The 6,000-nt window shown below is 43.1% G+C and overlaps 1 non-coding gene across 1 annotated transcript; it reads right to left on the bottom strand.

The window, feature by feature from the left end:
* Positions 1-3,477: 3,477 nt before the first annotated feature.
* On the bottom strand, positions 3,478-3,550 carry TRNAA-AGC (transfer RNA alanine (anticodon AGC)). Its single transcript has one exon. It is a non-coding gene; the product is annotated as a tRNA-Ala (tRNA).
* Between the last annotated feature and the right edge of the window lie 2,450 nt (positions 3,551-6,000).

Here is a 6,000-nt window from a genome sequence, read left to right as displayed (position 1 = left end):
GTTCTTGTATGAAACATACGTCCACAGCATATCTGCGCAAGAACCACTCCATCCACACACACTTAAACTCTGCCCGCAGACCATTTACATTGATGGTAACACACTTGAATTCACAAAAGGAGGTTTTCCTCTATGCTTGTGGGTCTTTCCCGTTCCTACATGTACATTACACTGACCTTCTTTGACCTTTGACTTCCCAAGGCCCCCCTCACCCCCCCGTGCCCTACCCACATGCTGGGCGCTTGCCCCAACCCCGTCTGCAGGAGGCGCCTCCGCCACTTTCGACCATAATTTCTTCCCTGGACGCTGTCCCGGTGTCAGGACCTCGTCCATATCCGACACTCCTGCCGTCCGTTTGCGGGAACCAACTTCCACACACATCGCCTCACCAGACGAAGCCTCCTGGTGAACTTCCACCACCACCTCATGCATCCGTGTCATTGTAGGCACGTCCAGGTCTCCCATCTTTGGCGAATCATCCTTCACCACTTCTTGACTCTCAGGTGAAACGTCTGGGCTATGCTCTGCCCCATCCAGGAGATCGTTTAACACGTTCTCCAGCAAACTTTCCTGTGACAACCCCACAGGCTCCGTAGGCCCCACAGGTGGCGTGGGCACGTTTGTAGTGTCCACCGACAGGGTGGCGCACGCCATAGACTGCATCTCCTCTTGTTGTACTTCCTCACTCCAAAGCTTAGGTCCTTGTTCAGGCGAGGGACCAGTCTCCAGATCAAAGGCCTCGGTTCTTAGGACCACAGGAGAAGGTTCCCGGATACGTACAACCAGGCGTCTGGAGCACTGAGCAGCCATATGGTCATACGAGTTGCATAACCTGCATGTCTTACGTTGGCCCGCATAGTGAACAAAAACTTGGGTCCTGTAGTGCTCTAGATAAACGTAAGATGGAATCGGCTGTTTTAATGTCATCTTTAGGGTGCAGGAGCCTTCCGGGAGCCCCTCGTATGGGCCCTCCCTCCATACTCCCTTGGTCGCTGCATGTACCGTGCCGTATTTGCCAAAAACTTTCCGAATAACATACTCCTCCGCCTCGAAAGGCACGTTCCTTACTTTGACCCAGGTGACGTATGTGGAGACGTCATGCAGACATACCTCTACGGCTGAATTCACCGCCATTTTTCTCTCTTGAAAAGCGTCCACAATCTTGGAGTAAAAGCCGGCATTTGCGAATTTTACAAAAAACCTCGACATCCCATTGAGAGCCACACCATATAATTCCTCAGTGGGGATGCCATAGACGTCGCGAATGATGGTAGGCAACAAGACATGCATCGTTGCACCACTGAGAGAGCCACGCATAAATTCCACACAGACTGTGTTTACTCTTCTACCTTGACGATCCGCCATCTTGCGTACTGTAGTACACGGTTCGCCACCAGGTGTAAGCAAGAGCAGGCTCAGAAAGCGTCCTCTCAGCCCGCAGGGTGAGAGACGAATGTCACTAAATTAGTGCAATGTGCGGAAGAGTTTGCCCCATTTGTGTACACATATTGGCTTCTGTTGTTGAGGTATGACTTGAGGTAGTTGAGGGAGTGCCCTCTTATACCATAGTGTGACAATTTTATGTGGAGCAAGTCATGGTCAACTGTATCAAAAGCTTTACGTAAGTCAATGAAGATCCCCAGTGGGACTTCTTTTTTCTCTAATGCAGTGTATATATGTTCTAGCATGTGTATAATAGCATCATTAGTATTTTTTATTAGGCCTGAATCTAAATTGGCAGGGGTTGAGTATGTTTTGGGAGATGAGGTAGGAGTTGATTCGTTTATGAATTAATTTTTCGAAGATTTTTGAGAGAGGGTGTAAGTTGGACATTGGCCTACAGTTATTCAACTCTGGTCTCCTCCTTTATGGATCGGGGTGACCCTTGCTATTTTGAGAACTGTAGGGAAGGTGGAGGATTCAATGGATTTGTTAAAGAGTGTTGCAATGATTGGTGATAGCACTTGTGACACTTTTTTGTATATAAAGGGTGGTAAGGTATTTAAATCTCATGTCTTGTTTTTTAGTGTGTTGATAATAAGGGAGACTTCGTATGGGTTAGTCGGAGCTAGAAACAGTGTGTTCGGGTAGTTGCCAGTGTGTTCGGGTAGTTGTCATTTGGTGGGGTATCTGAGCTTGGGATTTTATTGGCAAGGTTTTGTCCTATAGTGGAGAAGAAATCATTGAGTCTGTTTGCTGTTTCTGTTGGTGGGAGTTGGGGTTCATCTGATTTTGCTAATTTAAATTCGCTATTTCGTGATATCTTTTTTGTTCCTAGAATTTCTGAAAGGGTTTTTCAGGTCTTTTTTATATCACCTCGTAAGTTGGATAATCTGTTCTCATAATACAATATTTTTGCCCTTCTTATCAGGCTGGTTAGGATTGACGAGTAACGTTTTGTTTGGTCTCTGGTTATGTGACCCATTCTGTACTGTTTTTCATATCGGTGTTTTGTATTTATGGATTTGAGAATGCTGGGTGTTAGCCAGGGACTGTTCAGTCTCTTAGCTGTCATCTGTTTAGTTGAGGAAACGTTTCGCCACACAGTGGCTTCATCAGTCCATACAAAGGAGAATCTTGAAGAACAGGAGGAGAATGAGGTAATCAGTCCCTCAACCTTGAGTCGATGTGGTCAGTCCATCAATCTTGAATATAATACGGCATATGTGCGGAGAAGCAGCTTATATACCGTAGGCAGGAGAGGTGCAGCAGTCGTAGGTGGTGTCACATTTGTTCAATGTGGAAGTAGGTCGTGCCCAAGGGTTAGGCAAGCGAAGAATTCACGACCTACTTCCACATTGAACAAATGTGACACCACCTACGACTGCTGCACCTCTCCTGCCTACGGTATATAAGCTGCTTCTCCGCACATATGCTGTATTCTATTCAAGATTGATGGACTGACCACATCGACTCAAGGTTGAGGGACTGATTACCTCATTCTCCTTCTGTTCTTCAAGATTCTCCTTTGTATAGACTGATGAAGGCACTGTGTGGCGAAACGTTTCCTCAATAAAGATACCCAAGAGTTGCACATGTGTCTAATTTATCAACTTGTCGGTTCTCTGAACCATTCATCTAAAACACCTCTAAATGTATTTATACTTTAAGAATTAAATATAATCCCTGGAGTATTCCTGGAGGAGATTTCGGGGATCAACGCCCCCGCGGCCCGCTCTGTGACCAGGCCTCGTGGTGGATCAGGGCCTGATCAACCAGGCTGTTACTGCTGGCCGCACGCAAACCAACGTACGAACCACAGCCCGGCTGATCAGGTACTGACTTTAGGTACCTGTCTAGTGCCATGAAGACAGCCAGAATTAAAAATAACCGTAAGGATAGTGAACACGTTATAATCAGTCTTAATAACACTTACGTATTTAATAAGCTTTAAACCATTATATTATTAACTCATTGAGTAACTGACTACGAACATTTAAATTATCATTTGATACATACATTTAAAGGAAAAGTAACTGGAGATGCGGGGTATCGATCCCCGTACCTCTCACATGCTAAGCGAGCGCTCTACCATCTGAGCTACATCCCCCGTGCTGGTGCCGCCTTAATTTTCTGCATAATTCTTTATTTTTATTCAGGTTAAAGCGATATAAGTAAGTAAGTAAGTAAGTAAGTAAATTTATTCAGGTATACACAATACAGTTACATAGAATTATCATACATAGCAGCATATGTGTAGAGAACCTAGGATAACCCAAAAAAGTCAGACAGAGTGACTTATATACATGTATTAAATTCATTTAGGTATAATTGTATATATTTTTTAATAATTGTAATTGTTTAGTAGGATAATAAAAAAAAAGTCAAAATGACTTATTTCCATTGTGGTCCTTGATGTGAAAGTAAACTGATTTTATTTTAGAAATGTCCACAATTGTTACAAAATCAGGTGTATCGATACCATGCCTAACCCTTCTAGGGTAGGGTAGGTGCCTGAGCCCGAGCCTTTAGCTCATAAGACTGTCATTCCCATTTGCCCCCTTGAGGCGGGGATGGCAGACCAGAGAGGCCTAGCCTGTGGCTAGGCCTGGGGACAGTTGGTCCCAAAGATGAGGTACTTGTGCCTCCTCCCATAAGTAAGTAAGTAAGTAAATTTATTCAGGTATACACAATACAGTTACATAGAATTATCATACATAGCAGCATATGTGTAGAGAACCTAGGATAACCCAAAAAAGTCAGACAGAGTGACTTATTTCCATTGGGGTCCTTTTACCTTAATATTATAATTTAAAGGTTATAATATTTTCTTATTATTCTATAATGAAGATAACATCTTATTATCATACTAAAAAGACTATCTACTACACGAGGGTCATTAAGACTATCTACAATACGAGGGTCATTAAGACTATCTACTACCCGAGGGTCATTACGACTATCTACAATACGAGGGTCATTACTAGGGATAAGGTAAAATTTACACGTATTTTAGCTAAAAAATAGAAAATCATTCCCCTCCCTTTCTGTTGCTTCATTCATCAGACACTTTTTGGCAGTCTTCTTGAACTGGTTCAAGCTATGACTGGCCTTGACATTTGTGGGTAGTCTGTTCCATTCCTTTACTGCTGTACAATAAAAGGTGTTTGAAGCCTGGCCACTGACTGTGGGTACTACAAAGTTGTGCTCTCTCTCCCTAGTACTATGATTGCTTTGGTTCCCAACCTTGACAAAATTGACAGCAAGATATTCTGGACACTGTTCGTGAGCAATTTTATAAACATGATTTAGCTTCAGTTGTTTTACTCTGTCTTCAACATTCAGCATATCCAACTGCTGTAATTCATCCTGGCCTACATGTTCTCTTGGTCCCAGCCCCAGGATGAATCTTACGATTTTGTTCTGGGTGATTTGCAGTCTATCTTTCAGTTTTTTTGTCAAGGCAGAGTACCAAGAAGAGCAAGCGTAATCCATATGGCATTGTATAAGGGCTAGACATAGGGTCCTGCGAGCCTCAGTAGGTAGACACTGTGCTTGTCTATACAGGAATTTCAGCCTGGCATTCGCTTTCTTTACTACACTGTTCCCTATCAATTCTCCTGACATGCATGGGTCAAAGGGGATTCCCAGATATTTAACTGATGAAACCAAAGTGATGGACTCCCCATTACACTGAACATTAAAATTATTTACCCTTCTCAGTTTATGTTTCGTTCCAAAGAGAATGGCTTCAGTTTTCCCTAGGTGTAATGATAGTTTGTTGTCTACTAACCATTTGCTGCAGGACTCCAGTTCCAGTGTTAAAACATTAGCAATATCTTGTGGGTCTTTACCTGTCACTAACAGAGCACTGTCATCTGCATACAGTAGGAGTTTGCACTTGACACTGATAGGCATATCATTGACATAACATAAGAATAGTAAGGGACCCAGAATACTACCTTGGGGAACTCCACATGTTATCGGCAGGGGTTCTGATTCCGTTTTGTTGATTTTGACTATTTGTCTCCTGTTGCTAAGGTAGGACTTAAACCAGTCTACAGAACCTATACCGATAGCTTGGAGTTTATTACATAATATATTGTGGTTGACAGTATCGAAGGCCTTTTGCAGGTCTAAGGTTACCATACCTATGAGGTTCCCTTTTGACATTTCAGTTCTCAGGTAATCCATCAGATTAATAAGGGAGGTATCGGTTGAGTATGATCTTCTAAAGCCCGATTGATAGCTATGGAGAATGCTGTTGTCATTAAGGTACTTAACTACTTGAGAATACACCGCCCTCTCCAGAATTTTAGATATTATACTGAGTATACTAACAGGTCTATAGTTGCTTACATCAGACCTATTATTTTTCTTGAAGATAGGAGTAACTCTGGCCTCCTTGAACCCCTCCGGTACGGTATTAGTGGTGATTGATAGATTTATTATGTGAGCAATAGGGATTGACAGTTCAAAAGCACCATCTTTTAGGAACTTAGACGGGATGTTATCAGGGCCTGACTTAGGTCTCAGACACTCCCTAAAGAGGGAGCCAAG

This window comes from Cherax quadricarinatus, chromosome 19 (genome assembly GCF_038502225.1).
Source record: "Cherax quadricarinatus isolate ZL_2023a chromosome 19, ASM3850222v1, whole genome shotgun sequence".
NCBI lineage: Eukaryota > Metazoa > Arthropoda > Malacostraca > Decapoda > Parastacidae > Cherax > Cherax quadricarinatus.
This window is presented reverse-complemented; position numbering and strand designations above follow the sequence as displayed.